The following is a 21,517-nucleotide window of genomic DNA, read 5'->3' as shown; positions in this document are numbered from 1 at the left end:
GTTCTCTTTGCGTGTTATCTTTTGCCAAAATCTTGTTTCGGTATCTCAGACCGTTTACCAGTGATATATGAATATTTCATTCTGCCTTTTTCACTGGCGAGTGCGTTTATGACGGAACCCTTTATATACATTCCATTATTTCGACATTGGAGACACATAGGCGATATCCATCCAGGTTTGAAGAATAATTTAATATCGTATCTAAATTTCATATGCAGCAACATATGACCTGACATACGCCAAACGCAAATTCATAGCGGCCCCTATTTTTCACTGCAAACTTTAAGAATTTCTGGCAGTACTTTAGCTAATATCGAAATATCTCAATAACTATGACTATTAATTTAATGATAGGTAATTCACCATCAAGCTAAAGAATGAAGCGCGTCTCAAAGTTTATTATTGCATAGCTCCCTTAAAATCGTTCGAGGAAACTACAGGTCGGCCAACTTGAGCGGCTCACAGGTTTCGCGCCGAGTAGGCCTGGCATTTCCGTCGCCTGCTGAAGTGCTCAGCGCACCCTGGCCCTAGGTTTCCATTCACTCGCTCCGTACTGAACTGTCAAAGTCGCAACTAATTTTAAGCGCACTACAAGAGTACATTTTCAGTCGCTGCGAGTGAAACGTGGAGCATTGAAATTCATATTCGTCTTTGTCACAAATATTTCGCTGTTTATTTGCGAATGTGTGGCATTTCCCGAGGATGTAGTTCGGGAGGAACCTAAGAGTACGGTTTTAAATAATGCGACTAAAATGAGCTGCAGTAAAAATTTTTCTCACAATTATTTCTCTCTTTATTTCCGAATATGTAGCGACTACAGAGTGAGTGTTTAGGTAGGAACCTAAGAAGACAGCTTAAATTGTTACAAGTGAATGGAGGAGCAGTAATAATACATATTCGCCCTTGTCAGAAAGTCGATAGCCAATCATATGGTCGTCGATATTGCGCGTGACCTCTAAATGGCGTCACGTTTACGGGAATTCTTGTGAAGCGAGGAGTATCCATGTATTGTTTGGGTGACCAGCAGTTCACAAGACTTTGTGAAACTGTGACGTCATTTTGACGTCACCCGCAGTTATCGAACACTGCAGGCCTCCGGGAGAAGCGAAAATGGGAAACAGCCAAAGAACTAACAGTGATGCAGACATTGTATGCAAACGTATATGGTTCGGTTATCCGCTGTTACATGTTTTTGATGACGTTCATCAGCAAAAAGAAACTACCAACACCGTGGACAAAGAGGTACAAAAAAATTTGCTTGCTTTTCTTTAAATGTATTTAATTCTGTACAGTAACATTCATCACTACATACAGTATTTCGCCACGGTACTTTTCTTGTCGTGTTAAACAGTTTGCAGACTCGTGATTAATTTGTGTGAGATACATGCTTTCCGTGGTTTAGGATTTTAGTGAGCTATAGGATGTGTTGAATTAACTGCACTCACGAGCTTGGTATTTACACGTTATTAGATATCTGTTGGCAGGTTACACACGGAGATTGACGTAGTATTTATTTAATATTGTTTACTTCACCAAATTATAGGTAATGGACGAGGAAACGGTCGTTGAAAAGGCAGATAATTTATTCGCGAGAATTGTAGTTGGAGTTTATCTAGTTGTTTGAAATTCTGGTATTTCTGTTTTAGGAAGGACATGGACAGTACCATCCCTAACGTTGTTGCCAATAAGGAGTTGAACACAAATCTTCGTGATTTCCCTAAATCACTCCAGGCAAATGCCGGGATGGTTCCTCTGAAAGGGAACGGCCGGCTTCCTTCCCCATCCTTCCCTAATCCGATGAGACCGATGACCATGCTGTCTGGTCTCCTTCCCCAAAACCAACCAACACAAATCTTCTTTCCTCTTCCATTTCATGTACCTTGCCTCCTACCAATGTGAACGCCCCAGCTGTGCCTAACTTGGTACATCTTAATGTCGATGAGAGAGTACAAACAGATTCAGATGTCTGTTCGGGAATTTTCTGTAATTTCCGTCTGTTTAAAGGTGAACACTAGATGGCTTTATTGACCTAGATCATAGCCTCATTTTTGTTTTTGTTTTTTAAGTGGACTGCTTGTGATAAATTTAATTTCTGACTATAAAGTATATGAATAGTCAGTATTGCCCAGGCCTGTATTAAAAGATCTTGGTGCAGGAAGAATGTTCTAAACATTCAGTTAAAACCTGAAATAATTTGTCATAAAGAACTATTGTAATTGTTAAAGTTGATGTCAGAAAAATTAAGTAGTAGACGTTCTGTATAAATTAGGAGCAAACTGTATTATTTAGGTTGATCTACTATGAAGTTGATAAACTATGACTTTTTCTCATGTGGATGCTTTTCATGTGTGATGTAGGCACCCCTAGTAAGAGCTCTGGAAGAAGTATTTTAAGGGATGGATTCCTCTAAATGTACAAATGTGGCTTTCTAAATTGACTAGACCAAGACAAAATGTAGTGCTATTCATCTGGTTCAACTGTGCTCGATATTAGATGTACTTGTCAGCATCCTTGGCGAGAGTTAAGTAATGAGACACCGTTGAATGTTTTGTAGTTGCTGTGTGACTCAAGTATTACTATACATAATATACACTGAGATAATAGAGAGTAGTTTGCTACCAAATTCAATGTTCCTGAATTTACTTTGTAGTTTTAGATAATTACAAACAAAAGTGTTCAGTATGGAATGAAAATGATGTATTTAGACTTCAGGATATGCCAATAGTTCAGTCTTTTCAATAAGCTTTATATGGTTCATAATCATTGGCTTTGCCAGCTTGAACAAATTGTCTGAACAGGAAAAGATTACACTTATTTTTATAAATATTGAAAGGAGTAGAGAGCTGAACATTGCTGTCAAGGGTACATGGTCATAGATTACATCGTAACATATTCAAAACCTCCTGAGAAAAAATTAGAATAACAAAACATCAGACTGTCTGCCATAATTAAAATAAACATAATAATCATCAGTGCAATGATATTGTAACTGAATTCTCATTAATAAAGAGCATGTTCATAGGAAGAGAACTTGATCATTTGAAAGGCCTTGCTTTCCATATAAGCAAGATCCTACTGACTTTCTGTCTTTCAGTGGAATCCATAAAGGAACTGAAAAAGGGCATTCTTCATGTTGAAACTTCAGTTGTTCGTCAATAGACGAACTTCATGAATAATAACAAATTACACAGTAAATGTTTACCTGCACTCAGCACTTTAATAGAAGCAGCCAAACACTTGGAATGGTAATAAGAAAATCATAGGAATTCATGGTGTAATGTAAATGGTCAACAGCATGTTGGATAATATTGCTGTCTGTTACTGTTCAGTATTTGACTGAAAGAAATTCTAGAATTTGGACCTTACTCTCTTGGCTTGTAAAACTGATGCAGCCTGCATGAGGTGTCATAGGGAAATGTCAGGTGGAGATCACAAGTTTGCCTCCATTGTATGTTAATTGGTTATGTAAACATACAATTCGAAGTTGGAAGTGCCCGTACTCCTGAATTGGTAGTAATTGAAGGTGACCGAGCGAGGTGACGCAGTGGTTAGACACTGGACTCGCATTCGGGAGGACGACGGTTCAATACCGCGTCCGGCCATCCTGATTTAGGTTTTCCTTGACTTCCCTAAATCTCTCCAGGGAAATGCTGGGATGGTTCCTTTCAAAGGGCACAGCCGACTTCCTTCCCCATCCTTCCCTAATCCAATGAGACCGATGACCTCGCCGTCTGGTCTCCTTCCCCAAACAACCCAACCCAATTGAAGATGTTAAAGCAACTGGGTACATATGATACAGGCACCTATTATGTGATACATGTTCCCAATCATGAATCCAAATATGAGGACTAAACACGTCAGTGTTAATAGAACTGAGTAATGATGGAGTCATGCAATGGTTCTTACGTGATGAAAAATACACAGCAAAGTCTAATTAATATAACACAATTTTTTCTGTATTATGAGGTATTAGTCATATTAAGCATGCTTGCTCTATTTCTTTCAGGGCTGACACTTGTTGCTATGTTGCTGGCAACACACAAGATTGGGCATGAAATGGAGTCTGAAAAATCAGTTTACTCCTCCAGAAGAGTACTAGATGTAACTTGATAAGCAGCCAAAATGGCAGTGAAAGTAAAAAAAATGTGTGCAATTTTGGATGAAATGTTCAAATAGATCTTGACTACAAAATGGAAGTTGGAATATTTATGTAAGTATAGTGTTGTTTCAGTGAGCAAGTGTGTAACTGTTTCCTACTATAAAAATATTTTTTAAATGTTGCATCTTGTTGGATTTGGTTTGTTATTCTTTATGTTTTCACTGAATTTAATAATGAATGTGAACTTATTTTGGTTTCACACAATGTCAAACAATATAATGATTACCACCCCCGATGAACCATGGACCTTGCCAAAAGTGAGGTGGCTTGGGTGCGTCAACGATACAACAATGCAGATAGCTTTACTGTAGGTGTGACCACAATGGAGGGGTATCTGTGAAGAGACGAGATAAACAAGTGGTTCCTGAACAGGGCAGCTGCCTTTCCAGTAATTGCAGGGGCAACAGTTTGGATTACAGACTGATTGGCTTTGAAACACCTGCCAATATGGACTTCATGTTCTGATGCTGTGAATGGCAGAAAGCAAGATGAGCCTGTAGTGTTACAGTTCCGTGAGGACATGCAGCTCTACTGTATTGCTAATTGATGATTGCATCCTCCTGAGCAAAATATTCCAAAGGTTAAGCAGTTCCCCATTCAGATTTCCTGGTAAGGACTAATTAGGATGATGTGGTCATCAGGAAAACCAAAACTGGAATTTTACCATTCGGAGCATGGAATGTTAAATCCCTTAACCAGATAGGTGGGTTACAAAATTTCAAAAGAGAAATGGACAAGTTGATGCATTTACTGTTTGATCTTGACTGATTCCCCCCCCCCCCCCCCCCCCCCCCCCCCCCCCTCCTTGTTCGGAGATACATTATTGCTGGGCTCTGAACATGTTCAAAACTGTAGTGAAACTTTTTCAGTTTTGTTTGCACAAAGAAAACTTTCAGCTGTTTCTAGTGAAAAATGAAGTAAATTGAAATAATCCTCATACAGGAACCCATTTCTGACCCCTCAACAGTACATTTTTTAAACTATGCTATAGTTTTGGTTATGTAGAGTAGGCCACAAGAAAGGACCTGGTTAGGTGGTTGGAAGAGTGGCTGTGTTTCATTGATGTCAAATTATGATTGAATTTGTGTGTGCCTTTGAGTCATGAGTGTAAAAGTTATGGAATCAAGAAGCTTCCTCAATTATGTAGGAGTCATGTGTGTTATTTGTGAATTGTAATGCTCATTTTTATCTTTTACAGTAGAATGTGAGTGTGCTCCCATTATTGGCAGTGTTGTTCAGCTACATATTCACTATAAAAGTTACACATTAAAGTTCACTACTGTTAATTATATTCCTTTATAATTCTACTGTTGCATGTCAAAAATATGCTGATATTTCTGAATTCAAAGAAAGAAAATATTGCACGGTTGTAACACTGTGTACAATTGACAAAAGTGCAAAGAAACCATCAAATTTTATATGCAGTTTTTAACTTCAGTGCTTCATGTGCACTAAAAATTGTGGAAGGTATAATAATAATGTGATAATGCAATGCAGAGTACACTTAAAACACTCAAATATGACTTTCTAGGACTGCACTGAGTAAAAGCCTGTGTCAGTGTCAGTCCGTTCAGTACAGTAAACAATTACTCCACCCTTGTTGAAGCTGACACTTCATATTGGGTCATCTTGTTGGCAAGTGGGACTAAAAATATTTAATAAGGAAGTCTCTTAATCTGGTATCATATGATGTATTAAATATTTTCCGTGTGGCATGTCTGAAATGGGTCGCCACCGAATCAAAATATGCCGATACCAGTATTAAAATTAAGTTGTAAATGAAATTTCGGTTAACAATGAAGAATTCCATCATTATCAGGGGTTACTAATGCAGAGTTACTAAATTCTGTTTTCAGGGTACCTCGTTATATTGCATTACGGACGTAAGCTTCCATAAACACATTTCTGTGACGAGTCCTCCCTACACCTGTCCTCTGTAGAATCCAGATCTTAATCAGTGTGTGAATGATACCCTTCATGTTTCTAAAATGTAGTTTGCAGTTACTGTTGTAATATGTCATTTTGATTTAAAGATAATGGGTTACAAAAGAAATGTGTGTATGTTTTCATAATTTCTAGCTTGAGAGCCACTTAATGACATGACATGCTGGAAAGGTAAAAATAGTAAATGAGAAGGAAAAGATGGATCACCAGTATCTTTGAGTTCATATTTGGAGGCAGTGAAAAATTTTCCAGGTCACTCCTCATATATGAACTTGCAATTTAATATCGTGAATTTGGATTAATATACTGTAGCCAAAAGTATGCTGAAACAATAAAAGTTTCTCATTGTGCTAATTCAGCAGTTACAATCAGATGACAAGTTCGCACTTTTATTGGTCAGAGAGTGTCAAAAGTACTCATATAAGTAAATATATCTGACATTCATGGTGATACAAAACTAAAATGGTATTTATGGCAGTTTACCAATGACACCATGATACTTCTCCATATATTGTTAAGACTGAAACAAAGTAATTTGTGGTATTGGTAGAATGTTGTTCAATGGATTGAATAATGAAACACAAGATTATAATTTTCATGGTTTTTCTGTCTTGGTAATTACTTAATTAAGCTTATCATGGCACAGACATGTTGGAATACACAAAAGTATTTCATGTGTAAAACATTGTTTGACTTTCATGTGGTGGTGTTAGATGTTGCTTCATCTTGTTTGTAAGTTCTGTTGCTCCAGCCGGGATTGGCATCAGTAGTTGCCCCACTCCACTTCTTTCAATGGTATTCCACTATGTTTCATTTATTGCAAGCTCAGACTTAGCCAGATGTGGATTAACCATGAATAGTTTATTAATTTAAAAAATTATAACAAAGCCTGAAGTGTTGTAAATAAAATTGTTTAGTAGCCTCAAGTTGCATATGATTTTCCTTTGACATGTTTCGCTCATCAGACCTGATCATCTTCAAAAGTTTATCAGTCGCTCTACATGACAAAAAAGTGAATCCCCCGGAAGACCGTTGGATGTCGATGTAATTTCATACACGAACACATTTTCCACAGATATGAAAATAATTAAATTTGCAGTTATCTGCGATTCAACAGTTACCAGTGTGTGTTAGTGTTTTTTGTGTTCAGCGTTATTACCTATTCTAGTAGGGTATATGTGGTCTGAACAGCATCAGATGTCGAGTGATCACTTTGAACTGCACAGAGATGCTGCACACTTGTGTGAGACAATGTTATCAGCATCTTACAGAGTTTGAAAGAAAACTCATTGTGGTTCTCCATTTGGCTGGCTGGTCATATTGTGCCGTATTCAGATTTGTTGGGCACACGAATTTGACAATGGCCCAATATTGGACTGCGTGCGAATTCTGGAACAGGCATAACCCTTCATCAAGCTTCCGATAACACTGTCTGACCACTATAAGGGAGAATCACTGTGTTGTGCACCAAGTACATTGTAACACCTCCACATCTGTGTGGCCAGTGGGTGCTAAATTTCTGGAGATGGACGCATCTGACAGGTGAAACGTGTCAAATAAAGGAGAGTTGTATGTGACTAGTGGCTGCTAAACATTTTTATTTTTAATGGTCACTATTCCCCCTCCAGGCGATGGCTGCTCTTGCTGAAGTATTCTGTTAAAATTAGGATGAATATTTTTGTTTACAATTGACTCAGTTTTTGCATCTGGTGATGATGATGATGATGATGATGAATGATGATGATGATGATGATGCTTTCCACCAAAGGACATCCCTAAAATATTTTTCTACTGTTTGCAGTTTCCTTTTCAGATAAGTGTGGAGACATTACCCTCGTAACTGATCCATGGCAGATTTCCTGTCTGTGTATTTGCCAAGCTAAGTGCTAAAGATGGATAACTTCCATTCCATTGTTTCAGGCGAGTAACGCCTAAGTAGTGCAGTGGGACTCTTGGCATGTTTTGTAAATGCAGTAAACAGCGGTTTCAGATAAAACCATATGTATTTTGGATTGTTAAAGTTCTCTGTTTGTATGTGCAACCTAAGGTCTGCATTAACTGAGTTTATCAGAAACTTTTTTTTGTGTGTTGCAGTGTTTTAGGTACTGAACTCATGTATGGGAGTATAAGGGTTCCAATCCCTGCCTGGCTATACAGACTTACATTCTCCGCAGTTTCGCTAAATGGTGTATAGTAAATGCTGGGATAGAAATGTCATATGAAATTTACTTAACTATTCTACATGAATCTGAGGTGCTCTGTGCCTAAAGTCTAGTTATAAATAAGGCATTTTATCCAAGTATTCCCTCCTTTCTTCTGTCTTCTGTGTTGTACCGTTCATCATCTTAGTACAAGAAGCCCTTAGGACACTCACATTTGAATAATATGATGTCTGACCCACAATTAAAAGAACCCTCATTCAGTGTAGTCCAGTGATTGCTATTAAGACTTAGCTGTTGTATGCGGTTAAGTAACACCAAAAATATATTAGGATGCTTTCATTAGACAAAATTACCTCCAGTCTTCTTGTAACTATTGCAGTTAGGTCATTGCTGTTTGATGATACTGATGGGAATTTAGTGCAAGTAATTATAGTGAATAAGATGATTATTTGCAAAGTTAGGCATTATCAAAATAAATGAATGACGGATATAGATGTAAATTTAATAATTGATATTGGGATCTGTATGGTAGAGAAGCAGCCACAGGCATACACTGAAGATTACATAATTTTAGGTAACATGCAGAGAATATATATGTGGAAGAAACAACTTGGAAAATTGTAAAAATTCCATTATAGAAGTTATGAATGGCTCAGTGATTATTTCATTACTAAGAAGGTTATCAGGTAAGCTATGTTTGGCTTAGGACTGAACACCAGATGGTATCAGATTGCCCATCCAAAACTTAAATGTTTGCTATTTCTGAAAACTGCACAACACGCACAATTAGAAGCCTTATCCAGTGCTTCTGTTTATAGGCGGCTTTTCTATCTTTTGCATATCCTCAGGCATGGAAACTATAGAACTTGCAGTTCGCTGTTTCAAGACCAAGGGTACCCCTGGTACGGGCCAAAAGTGTTGTCTTTTCCATTTCATATGAAAAGTCAGTTTCTGTAAATGTTAATCATTATCAGTACTGAGAACATTATGCAGCAATTGTCATACATGATATTTTTACTGGAACGTGTTTCAGGACTACCTTATCCCATTGTCCAGAACTATAAAACAAGGAAACAAACTAATTTATAGCAGCACTACACATATTAACAAATGTATAAAGAAAAAATATTCATATCACCTTGCAGTATAACATGCCTTACAGCTAGCAATTAGACCCAATCAAAAGAAAAAAAACAGCAGAAAACTTGCATTGTCAAACATATAACTGTTCCTAGAACATCTTGTGTTGGTGAATCATACTCTGAAGACTCAGTTTTAAATTAAAGGCAGCTGGGTAAAACTGCAGACATGAGGATATTGCACTTTCAGGGTAAATGGGGGCTGCTGTCAAATTTAGAGGAAGTGTAGATTTTTGTGCTTGAAGAAAGCACTATGTCTGCATGCTAAATCAGAAGATAGAAGTGTCCAAGGGGCATTTCTGTCCCCACTGTAGTGATGTCCTGGCGCGACAGTAGCTTGTGACAGCACCCCCTCCTACAGCAAAATGGGCTGCACTAGCTCAGTTGCCACTCTTTCCCAATGGCCCAAGCACAGCTGTGACATCAGCAGCAATGGGATGGAAAGAACCACGGTCAAATTTAATCTGCCTTAGGACTACTTAGATATTTTACTACAAGAAGAAAATGAGATATTATAATGGCCCCTCAACTTTATGATAAAGAAAATGAAGGTTAATAATATTTTTGCAGCACATAATAGTGAAGGTTGTTAAAACATTTTGATTTACGGGCATCTTGTAAATGACACTAAATTCAGACTTTATTTTATATTAGTTTGTGCATGTTTTGCGCCTTACAGAAAAAAATGCATTCTGTTCACAAAACCTGTCAGTTCAGCTGAAAAACTCGCAGTGATGCTTATTTTCTGCTGTATTACTCAAATTTTGGGCTAAAGTTAGTAAAATAATTTTTTTCTTTGTCACAGTTCTAATTGTTTAACAACTCGTTAAATTTTAGCACATCATAGAACATACCGGGTGATCAAAAAGTTAGTATAAATTTGAAAACTTAATAAACCACGGAATAATGTAGATAGAGAGGTAAAAATTGACACACATGCTTGCAATGGCATGGGGTTTTATTAGAACAAAAACATATTGCTAGAGGCGTGAAAGATCCCTTGCGCACGTCGTTTGGTGATGGTGTGCTCAGTCACCACTTTCGTCATGCTTGGCCTCCCAGGTTCACAGACCTCAGTCCGTGCGATTATTGGCTTTGGGGTTACCTGAAGTCGCAAGTGTATCGTGATCGACAGACATCTGTAGGGATGCCGAAAGACAACATCTGACACCAATGCCTCACCATAACTCCGGACATGCTTTACAGTGCTGTTCACAACATTATTCCTCGACTACAGCTATTGTTGAGGAATGATGGTGGACATGTTGAGCATTTCCTGTAAAGGACATCATCTTTGCTTCGTCTTACTTTGTTTTGCTAATTATTGCTATTCCGATCAGATGAAGCGCCATCTGTCGGACATTTTTGAACGTTTGTATTTTTTTGTTCTAATAAAGCCCCATGTCATTCCAAACATGTGTCAATTTGTACCTCTCTATCTACATTACTCTGTGATTTATTCAGTTTTCAAATTTATACTGACTTTTTGATCACCTGCTATATTATTCAGAACAAATGTTTACGGATGGTAATTAAACCCCTTACTGCTACATGCTGTCACATGTCTTCTTTAAAGTGAAAACAGTGAAATGTTTGGAAAACAGCTGTTTATTAACACTCTTGCATATCATTTAGGTAATAACTTCTGCATAATACTGAGTGACTGTGATAAAAGCCCATATGCACTCTCCCACCATTGACAGGTTTACAGCAAAGAAGAGAGAGAGAGAAATTAAAATAGATTGTATTCATTAAAATGGCAAGCTGTTTTAAGCTACTTTGAAAATGTAGTAAAAAATCAAACAACACTTTAATTTTATTTTAAAAGGATATACATCGTGCCCTGAAGATCACCATCGTCAAATATCAGTCTGTTCTGACACTTTTATACTTCTCATTTTTGAGTTCTATATCCATTACTTAATTCCTAAATTCCATATGCCTGTTCGACACAACAAAAATAGTGGAATTTTGTGTTCTCATAGCCATACCCATGCTCAGCAGAAATAAATTTATATATTTTTCAGTAGGTGCCTCTAGGTATTTTATTTTCAATTCTGCGGATGCTTTCTCCCCCCCCCCCCCCCCCCCCAAAAAAAAGAATGATATACTTTTTGTCCTCAACACACTTTTTTTTCCCCCCCACTCCAGATGTCCATGCCAAGGTCCATCTTTGCAACTAACACACCATGCAGTGCGGGTACAGCTGAAGAGAGTCTGTCGCATATGCCTTCAACCAGACAATTGTCGGAGATGTGTTTTGGAGGCAACCCTGTCAGGCTGAACACCTTAGGCACACTGTCCAGCGAGTGTAGCTAGGTGGAGCTTCCCTGCTGTTATGGGGCGGCATTATGTGGGGCCGACGTACGCTGCTGGTGTTCATGGAAGTCGCCATAACAGCTGTACAATACACGAGTGCCATCCTTCGACCAATAGTGCAACCTCATTGGCAGCATATTGGCGAGGCATTCGTCTTCATGGGCGACATTTTGCACCTAAATCGTGCACATCTTGTGAATGACTTCCTTCAGAATAATTACATTGCTCGACTAGTGGCCAGCATGTTCTCCAGACATGAACCCTATCGAACATGCCTGGGATAGATTGAAAAGGGCTGTTTATGGATGAAGTGACCCACCAACCCTTCTGAGGGATCTACGCCAAATTGCCGTTGAGGAGTGGGACAATCTGGACCAACAGTGCCTTGATGAACTTGTGGATAGTATGCCACGATGAATGCAAGAGAACGTGCTACTGGGTATTAGAGGTTCCAGTGTGTACAGCAGTCTGGACCACCACCTCTGAAGGTCTCACTGTTTGGTGGTACAACATGCAATGTGTGATTTTCATGAGCAATAAAAAGGATGGAAATGATGTTTATGTTGATCTCTATTCCAATTTTCTGTACAAGTTCCAGAACTCTCGGAACTGAAGTGAAGCAAACCTTTTTTTGATGTGTGTGTTTCCTGTTTTAGTTCATCAAATGTATCAATACAGTGTGTGGAGAAAGTTTAGGGACCTACCTAAATTTCGTTGAATCGTCATGTCACCTAAGTAACACTAATTGAGTCTATGCTTTAAATTATGTTACTAGAGATCTGAATCACAAGTTTGCAGTTAAAATTTCACTGCTGTAGTTCTAATACTTTTGGAGATGAATGTTTTTCCGTTTTGTAAACAGAGCAAAACAAATCTCGTTTCCAGGCTAAAGTGTTTTCCTTCTATAAAACTGCCAGTTCTACTGATATTACAATTTAAATGCCGCTTTATTATACCTTATCTATCAAAAGAATAATAATGCAAATGGGGGAAAAAATTCCTACTGATTGAGTTACCTCTCAAACAAGATTATTTCTGAATTACACTGTAGAAAATACAGCAACAAGACACAAGTTTCTCGAAATGATTTTATTATACCATTACTAGTTTTGGGCCTGAGCACATGGGCAGATGGTAGTGTTGACTACTTCTACATTTGTGTCATCCTGAAAAGCCCTCCTATAATATGAAAAGGAGGGCTTTTCAGGATGACACTAATGTAAAAGTAGTCGGTGCTACCACCTGACAGTGGGCTCTGATCTGAAACTGGTAATGATATAATATTCATTTAAATAAAACTTCTGGCTGAGTGCAGTATTTCCTACAGTTAATTTATGAAAACAGCTATGGTGTCCTCCAACCAAAATTGATAAAATAATGTTATTTTTCCCTGGTGAATTCAGTGGCAAAATTGGCCAGTTTTGTTCTACAACTACTACCGATTAGCTACACTTAGACGAATGCTGACAACACATCTTTTTTGTCCTTGTATTTTTATAATGGATCAGCAATCAAAATGATTCTTAACTGTTGCCAATCGGGAGTTATCACAAAACAAAGCTGATTGATTCTGCCACTGAATTTAACAGGGAAAAATTTTGTTCGAGAGGTGGTGAAATGAGTAGTTAGTATTTGTATGATATTTAAGTCGTAATGAAACAGCAGTAAAAATTTCATAGCTGTAGGAGTAACAGTTTTTGAGAAAGGAAAAGTTTTGATAAAAAGAAACAGGATTTTTAATGCCATTCACAAAATGCTAAAACATTCCATTATTAGAGCTACAGCAGTGAAATTTAACGGAAAACTCATAATTAAGATGTCTAATAATGTCATATAAAACATTGACTGAAATGCTGTTACTTTTTTCTGCAAGCACTTAAGCAGTCCAAATTTATTTTTCCTGAAGCCGAAAAAACAAACTACTGGCAGAGGAAAGTAGTATGCTTAAAATCAAGAAATTTACTTACTGTCTTCTGTGTTGAACTTTTCTGAGGAAAACCTAATGATCATACAGAACCAGTTTCTTTGGCTGCAATGAGACATTTGATCGTGTTCCACATTCTCTCTCTTCTATTTCTACGACATGAGTCCCTAATATTTCTCCATATGTTCTTGAAAATATCACTTAAATACCATGAAATATAGACTTATTAAAATTAAAAGCATATTAGCTTCATTATTTTTTCCCCTATTTATTTCCAGTCCTTTGAACAGAAAAACTTTTTTAACAAGGAAAGGAATTTTCAATAAAATGGCAGTTTTCCAACTGACGGTGCTGGAACAAAGTGCCTTTGTACTTATGATGCTTTAAATCTAAAGACACTGATGCTGAGAGACTAACTCACTGGGTATTACTTTCTGTGAGTGTCTCATTGTAGTTTTCTTTGTGTAGACACCATGTGACAAATAGGTAGAACACCTCAGTCGCACAGCTTTCGACACTGCACTGGTCGCTGATGCAGTGCTGAAACGGTGTCCGCACCAGCCACGCGCCGCAGCCCAAGATCTTGGACAATGTGTCTATAGTTTTAATCTGCCAGGAAGTTTCATATGGTTGCCCACAGTTGACAATTGTGCCTTGAGAGTATAACACGTCAGCATGAGATCGTCTAAGAAGAGTTTTATGTTTGACGATGCATGTTAGTTGCTGGGTTTTTATTTTTGACGGTGCCTAATGGTATATAAGTTTTAACGTATGTTATACTACAGGATGATGTAAATATTTTTGTGGGGTTGTTAGCACATATAGTATTGCAATGTATTGATGTTTTTGTTTTATGGCACTGTATAATGGGATAACATAGTTCTGAAATATGTTGTGGTAAAAATATCAAGTTTGACAACTGGTGTGTAACTTTCTCAGTACAGATTCATGAGACATTTGCACAATGGCTTTGCAACAGGTAATGAGTATCACTGACTCTGTAAATTCCCACAGTTCCATATGGAGGACACAGTACCAATAAAATGGTAATGAGGTTCCCGAATTTAATGTTTTATGTGAAACTCGTGTTGTTTCCAGAGCTGAAAGATCTGAAGTTGGGGGACACTTGTGCACGTTATGTTTCTTTAAGTGCCACAGTGGTAGGACCTGCAGTGTAGACAGAGCTTTCATGTTAGAGAGAAAATAGCCCAGGACATGGAGTCCACCACCTCTATCCATTTACAGTGCATGTAGGAATTAAAGGTAATGAATAAGCTGATGAATGTTTGAAAATAATGAAAAGGAGCCACTGTGGCATGATGTCGAGCCACTGCACACTGTCCTCGCACTTTCAAGAAAGATCATGTTTCAGCATTAAACCTCCTTATCCATTGTTATTTAGTGCATTAATTTAGAACTTCACTACCTTGAAACATCTTGGGCTGTGTACTCATGAATAATCAGTGCATCGATCTAGGATGAGTGGGAGGAATACGTCAAAAACAAGCTGGTAGCATAAGTTAGAAAAAGCTGTCCATGGCTGTAAGTTTAGTAATAATGGAGTTGCAAGATTGATTGATAACAGAGACCTACATTCTGGTTCTGTGTACTAGACTCAGTCCATTCTCACTTCCTCTGCCTGTTAAAACCACCTGCCCTTACCTGCTCTGCAGCTCTTACACTGTGCTCAAAGTGGTGTGGCATAGTTACTCTTTACATTAACTGAAACAACTCAGGAAGAGGTTCTTACACCACCAAATAAATAACACACTAGTTAGCTAATAACACACTGTATTATTGAGACACCCCTATGTCTTCCTATTAGGTTGGTGTATAGTAATAAGGTAATAAGATAGATGGAAACGCACAGTTGCAACACACCAAAATTCCCGGAGACTGTATGGTAGCTACTAATTCTGATTGATAAGAAGCACTATTCAAATTTTAAGCACTAGCAATGTCCCTCTGAGATCACAGTAACACCACTGCCACACAGGACTTTGAAAAGGAAATGTCAGGTTAGATATGAATCTGCTTGACATCTACACCCCATATTATCCAAGATAACAGAAACGGACACCCAAAGCAGTGACCAAAATGGTCATCCACAGCTATTCAGCACAACACACAAAAAGTTTGCAACAGGGTAGTAAGCATTAACCTACTTACCACGAGCAAGGTCTGATGATGTAACAATGTGACAAACTTTGTTCGTTTAAGCCAACAATGGCCAAGGCTGTAGGTAGTGTCACAGTCAAAAATATAACTTCAAAACAATGCTTCCTACATGACTGTTCATATTTTGACTTTATCAAAATAAGATGAACGATCAGAAAGATTATTGGATCCTTGATGTGGAAATGCCATTAGTTCCTTGTCCACCCTCAGATTGGATTATATATCCTTTCCATTCCTAATCCCCTATAGTGAGATCATCCAGGATGTAGAACATGTCAGAGGAACAACGGTACACAATAAATATTTACTAAGAAAAACAAATGTGCTAATGTATACCTTCCACATATCCCAAGTGGAATGATAGTCATGGATGTGGAATGAGTCAAAACATATTTTCATATACGAGGTGATAAGCAGTGAATAGAAGAATCAACCTTCCCAGTATCAGCACCCTTTATAAATCTGAACACATCATTATCTGTAAAGTGAGATCTACCATCTGCAACTTTGAAAGAATGGCAGACAGGTAGTTACTGTTGAATGATTGATTTATTGTTTTTGAGACACTCAACAACTTCAACAACCCTATATATAACAATTAGAGATGAATATGATACACCAATGAGGACAAACAATGTGAAACAGAGATTAAAATGCATCAGTGAAGAAAAATTGAATATATGTGTGGCTGTTCATAATAAATAAGTGGACCAACTACTGACACAAAAATTTCCTCCTTGTTATTTTAGGAAAGAGCCTTAATATCACTTGGTATGTTAAAATTAGCTTCACACGTACCTCATCAATACCTAAACTAAATGGCATATCCCCTGTCAAAGATCTTCTTATGTGTACAATGAGAAGCAAAAAAATTGCCCAGCCCGAATAATTTAGAGTCCAAGAATAGACCATTGCACATGTCCAAGTTCAGAAGTACCAGTGTTCACAACTCTAGTGGTCTGTGGAGCTTTGGTGTTTACATTGTCAAATAGAAGCAGTACAATAGTTAGGATACAGCACATGACAAGATCCATTGCAGTTTAGCTCATCATATCATTTCCTTTGAAAATCATTATTCAAGCATGTAGAAATGGTTGAAATATAAGAACGCCACATCAGTAGAATTACTATGACGAGTGTTTCACATCTGTTTCAGTGGTTGAGTGGATAGGCTGACGGGTTATGAACATAAAGTACGAGCGTTCCAATCTAACTGGAGTCAGCTAGCATTTTTTTTTATTTGTGCCTGTGCAGGCAATGTTTTAAACCTTAATTCTCTACAAACAGTGCAGTTGCAGGCTTTTCTAGGTTCCACATTCTTTCAAAAGATTCAGTTTTATAATAGTCTAGTCTTTAAACAGACAAGTGGTCATAGTAAAACCATTGAAAATGGATGTATTTATTTGTAATTACTTCGCTTGTCACCTGGTGTGTCTTTAGTTTTCAGCTAAGAGAAACGTATCAGCTGGTTAGCATATTTCTTGAAGTCCTTAAGCAGAGTTTACATGACCTAGTGGACACGCCTTCCAGTATTTGTTGTTTCCAGTAAAATATTCGTTCATCAACTACAGTAGACCTATTCTATCATTATGCTAAAAAGAAGAGGTAGGTAGCTCCTTGGTAGTGTGTCCACTTACTGTTCCGGTAGCTGTAGTATGTGTTGCAGCAAATTCACTGCACCCTTTTTTATCGCATTGCAAATGTTTCTTACTTGTTTTTACTTTTTGTTGTTAAATTTTATTTTCTTTTTTATCTTTTTTTAATTCTTTTCAGTAAATAACTAATTATGGTTTGTGAATTTGATGTCCAAACATAATCTTCCTTGGAAGGTAAAAGTTATCTGACCTCCCATAACAATAAAAATTATCTTCCTTGAAGGGTGATATTCATCTGATCTCCCATGAAATACAAATAATATAGCTGCCAATAGATTTGTATTTTGAAATTAATATTGTTGGCCTAATAACTATGCAGGCCTTTTACAGAAAATGAAATTAAAATGAAGAGTAAGCTAAGTATAGCTTCAGTATTTTGTCCACGTTCCATTGGCATCAAGAACAGCTTGGATCCTTTGAAGCATAGAATTGACAAGTCTATGGAAAGTCATCAACCATGGCATTTCTCTCCCGTGAAGAATGAACCAAATCTCATAGGGCATTCAGTTCCCGGAGGAGGGTTTGGCCAATTGTCCCACAGAGTCTTCTTAAGTTGTGATTGAGATCAGGTGATTTTTAGAGGCCACGGAAGGCATTGAATAATATTCTCCCTCCATTGAAACCAGCTCTGAATTCTAATGCTGGTGTGTGTGCGAGGATGAGGGGTGGTTCCTGCACCCATGTAAGATGTCCAGCCCCAACATTTCACATTTGTGTGTCCACTTCTAGCCTGTGTGACCACTAAGTGCACATCATATGATTGCCCATCTGTGCGGTAAACAAGAGCAGAACTTCTTCTCATGGACTCAATTGTGCATTCATCTGAGGAAATTACTTTCCTCCAGTTGACATCTTCCCAGGAACTCAATTGCTAGTTTATGCAAAGAATGTTAGTCAGACAATGGTTCCTCAATAAGGACATAACGGAACCCGATTCCATGGTCCTCGGCGAGTCCAGGAAATGTGAAGCTGTCCTTAGTTCTCAGATGAGTGACAAAGGAGCGTTCTGGGCCACCGTCACCAGTTTTTCATCATCTCCATGTAGAGACTCGAGGTCTTCCAGGTATTGGATGTTTTGCTACCTCACCATTATTTCTAAATTGTCTAAACCATCTTCTTGCTGTGGAAGCATCAACACCATAATGATGTCCTGTGTCTGATGCACTAACACTGTTTTCAAAGAAAGCAGTTACTCACTCGCAAACATTCACATCAGCCATTTCGAAGCAGACCTATGATGTGTACCAATCAGCTGATACATTTCTCTTAGCTGAAAGCTATAGAGGTACCAGGTGGCAGTCGAAGTAATCACAAATAAATATTTTTACTATGATCATTTGTCTGTTTGTTTAAAGATTAAACTATTATAAAATTGAATCTTTTGAAAGAACATTGAACCTAGAAAAGCCTACAACTGCACAATTTGTAGCGAATTAAGGTTTAAAATATTACCTTCACAGGTCGAAATAAAAAAATACCTTTGCCTCCAGTTAGATTCGAACTCTAGTCCTTTATGTTCGTAAACTGTCAGCCTATCCACTCAGCAACTGAAACAGATGTGGAACACTCATCATTGTAGCAATTCTACTAACGTGGAGTTCTTATATTTCAACCGTTTCTACATGCTTGAATAATGATTTTCAAAAGAAATGGTATGATGTGTTAAATTGCAAAGAATCAGGACATTATTATTGCTTATATCTGACAATGTAAACACCAAGCTGAAGCTCCACAGACCACTAGAGTTGTGAACACTGGCACTTCTGAACTTAGACATGTGCAATGCTCTGTTGTCGGACTCTAAATTATTCAGGCCAGGCAATCTTTTTGCCTCTCGTTGTACACGTAAGATGATAATTGCCAGGGGATATGTCATTTAGTTTAGGAAATGGTGAGGTGAGTGTGAAGCAAATTTTAACATCCCACGTGATATTAAGGCTCTTTCCTGAAATTGCAAGGAGGAAATTTTAGTGTCAGAGTAGCTGGTTCACTCATTATTTATTATGAACAGCCACATGTATTCAGTTTTTATATATGTATATTCACTGATGCATTTTAATCTGTTTCACATTTTCTGCACTTATTGGTATATGTATTCTAGAGTACACAATATATCAGCCAGTCAACAGTAACTGTGTGTCCGCCATTCTTTCAAAGTTGCAAATGGTAGATCTTAGTTTACAGACAATTATATGTCTCTGTACCATCTATGTTCACATCATCCTGAGGGTGAAGTGCTATAATCTCATAACATTGTCCATATTGAATTGACTTTCCACTGTGTAGCACTGAAGGAAATTTGAAACACATCTTTAAACAATATAGCTGAGTGCTGGATTAGACACAAACCTGGACCCATGCTACAATCAATGTTAGAGGCCCAGTTATAATGTGCCAGGAATTTCCATAATGGAATACAGTCCTCTGCGGAGTGAGGAAAGAAGTTTCTCCACTGGATTCGCAAGTCTAAGAGTAAGGAATGTACCAGGTGCAGATACAGTGAAACTTATCATTGGTCACAGGCAATGGAAATCAGTTCCACTGTAAATCCCAACAATGTGTTCAATAATAACTGTGCATTATCTGCGAATTGTCCTCTGTGCTCTAAATGAAGCCTTGTGTCTTTATAGTTGGTGGCACTTTTTAGCCTTCTTGCATTGCTTTGGTCTTCTGCCATAATATTGCATATGCCATCAAAATTCCATTTTGAAGCTCTGTGCACGAGATACTTTTGCCCACAAGAAATTAATAGTTCTGTGTACTTAATCATCCGAGGAAGTTTCCAGCTGATACACCATTTTCCTTCTCGTATGCAACATCACTAGTCCCTGTTCAAATTACTCTTAAAAGGTAGTTATCAGCTGACTTCACAGTCAGTATGAATGCTGATATTGTTGTTCGTAACTGTCTTTTGTATCATCTGCTGTATTTTTGAGTGAATGGAATGATGTAGAAGTAATTGTTGTTTCATTGAACATTGTTATTTTTTCTTAGATTATAACAATATAGTGAGCAATTTGTCTCAGCTATTAATTGTGGAATGTAGTAATTTTAAGCATTTGAATGAATAGTTTGCTTCATTCTACTTGCACTGTTCTGTTTGTACCAGTCCTAAAGCATTGTCATCATATTCTAGTTTTCATGAAACTCTAAAAATCTTTACTTCAGGACCAAGACTTTAACAAAAAATGCATAAAATAGTTTAATCTGCCAAGGAAAGTAATTATATGTTGTGGAACAATATTAATTTTATTTTTTTACTTTTATGTCCAGGAGTGACCATGGTGACCAATTAAAACTTAGAAGGAAGACAAAAATTTGCAGAAGATTCACAATAATTTGCATGCAAGATTAATGCTGGCCATATAGTGAACTGTGATAGTTCTGAAGTTTTTGGTCATTGGTCGTGGAGGCAGTTGGAAAGTTAATATCAATATGACCAAAGAACAGGATAATGGACTGACAGTCTGTAAATGTACTATATTCTCTGAAGTGAGGTTTAAAACTTATCATGAACCTTAAGGACATTGTAGTAACTTCCAGAAAACTCATGTTACTGTGTTACAAATAATTGTGAAAGTGAAAGCAATGAAAATTTGTTAACTGAACAGTCAATTTAATATACAATCTGTTTTTCTCCAGAGAACAGTTTGGAATTGTATTGTTTGTAACCCATCCTTCAATTAAATCATATCATTTTGAGAAGCAGAATGCTTCATATGCAAAGTCAAAGTGTTTCATAAGTTTGTACTCACCAGACAGGTTAAGAGAGCCCGACGTACCTAGTATTAAGAGACACAGATGCCTCAGACAGCATGGTTCCAGAACCATAGTTTCCTTTTCTAGCAAAGAAGAGAAGAAGGATGTGGAAAATGAGGCGCATCATAATGCACACAACCCAAGAAAGATCCATCATGTACAAGAAGGAATGGAAGTCTGGACAGAAGAAATGTCAGTGAACTTAGGGAATTTTGCAGATACATATTTTTCTCTTCTTGATAGATCAGTGCTCTATGACTGATTAATTAGCCTTCCTA

At 37.6% G+C, this 21,517-nt stretch overlaps 1 long non-coding RNA gene across 1 annotated transcript; it reads left to right on the top strand.

Annotated features, from left to right (window-relative positions):
• Positions 1–993: 993 nt before the first annotated feature.
• On the top strand, positions 994–21,088 carry LOC124555543. Its single transcript, XR_006968560.1, has 3 exons — positions 994–1,242; positions 4,007–4,210; positions 20,754–21,088. It is a non-coding gene; the product is annotated as an uncharacterized LOC124555543 (long non-coding RNA).
• Positions 21,089–21,517: the final 429 nt, after the last annotated feature.

The sequence above is a fragment of the Schistocerca americana genome, chromosome X, assembly GCF_021461395.2.
Source record: "Schistocerca americana isolate TAMUIC-IGC-003095 chromosome X, iqSchAmer2.1, whole genome shotgun sequence".
Taxonomy (NCBI): Eukaryota; Metazoa; Arthropoda; class Insecta; order Orthoptera; family Acrididae; genus Schistocerca; species Schistocerca americana.
Note: the sequence above shows the minus strand (reverse complement) of the source record. Positions and strands in the feature narration are given on the sequence as shown.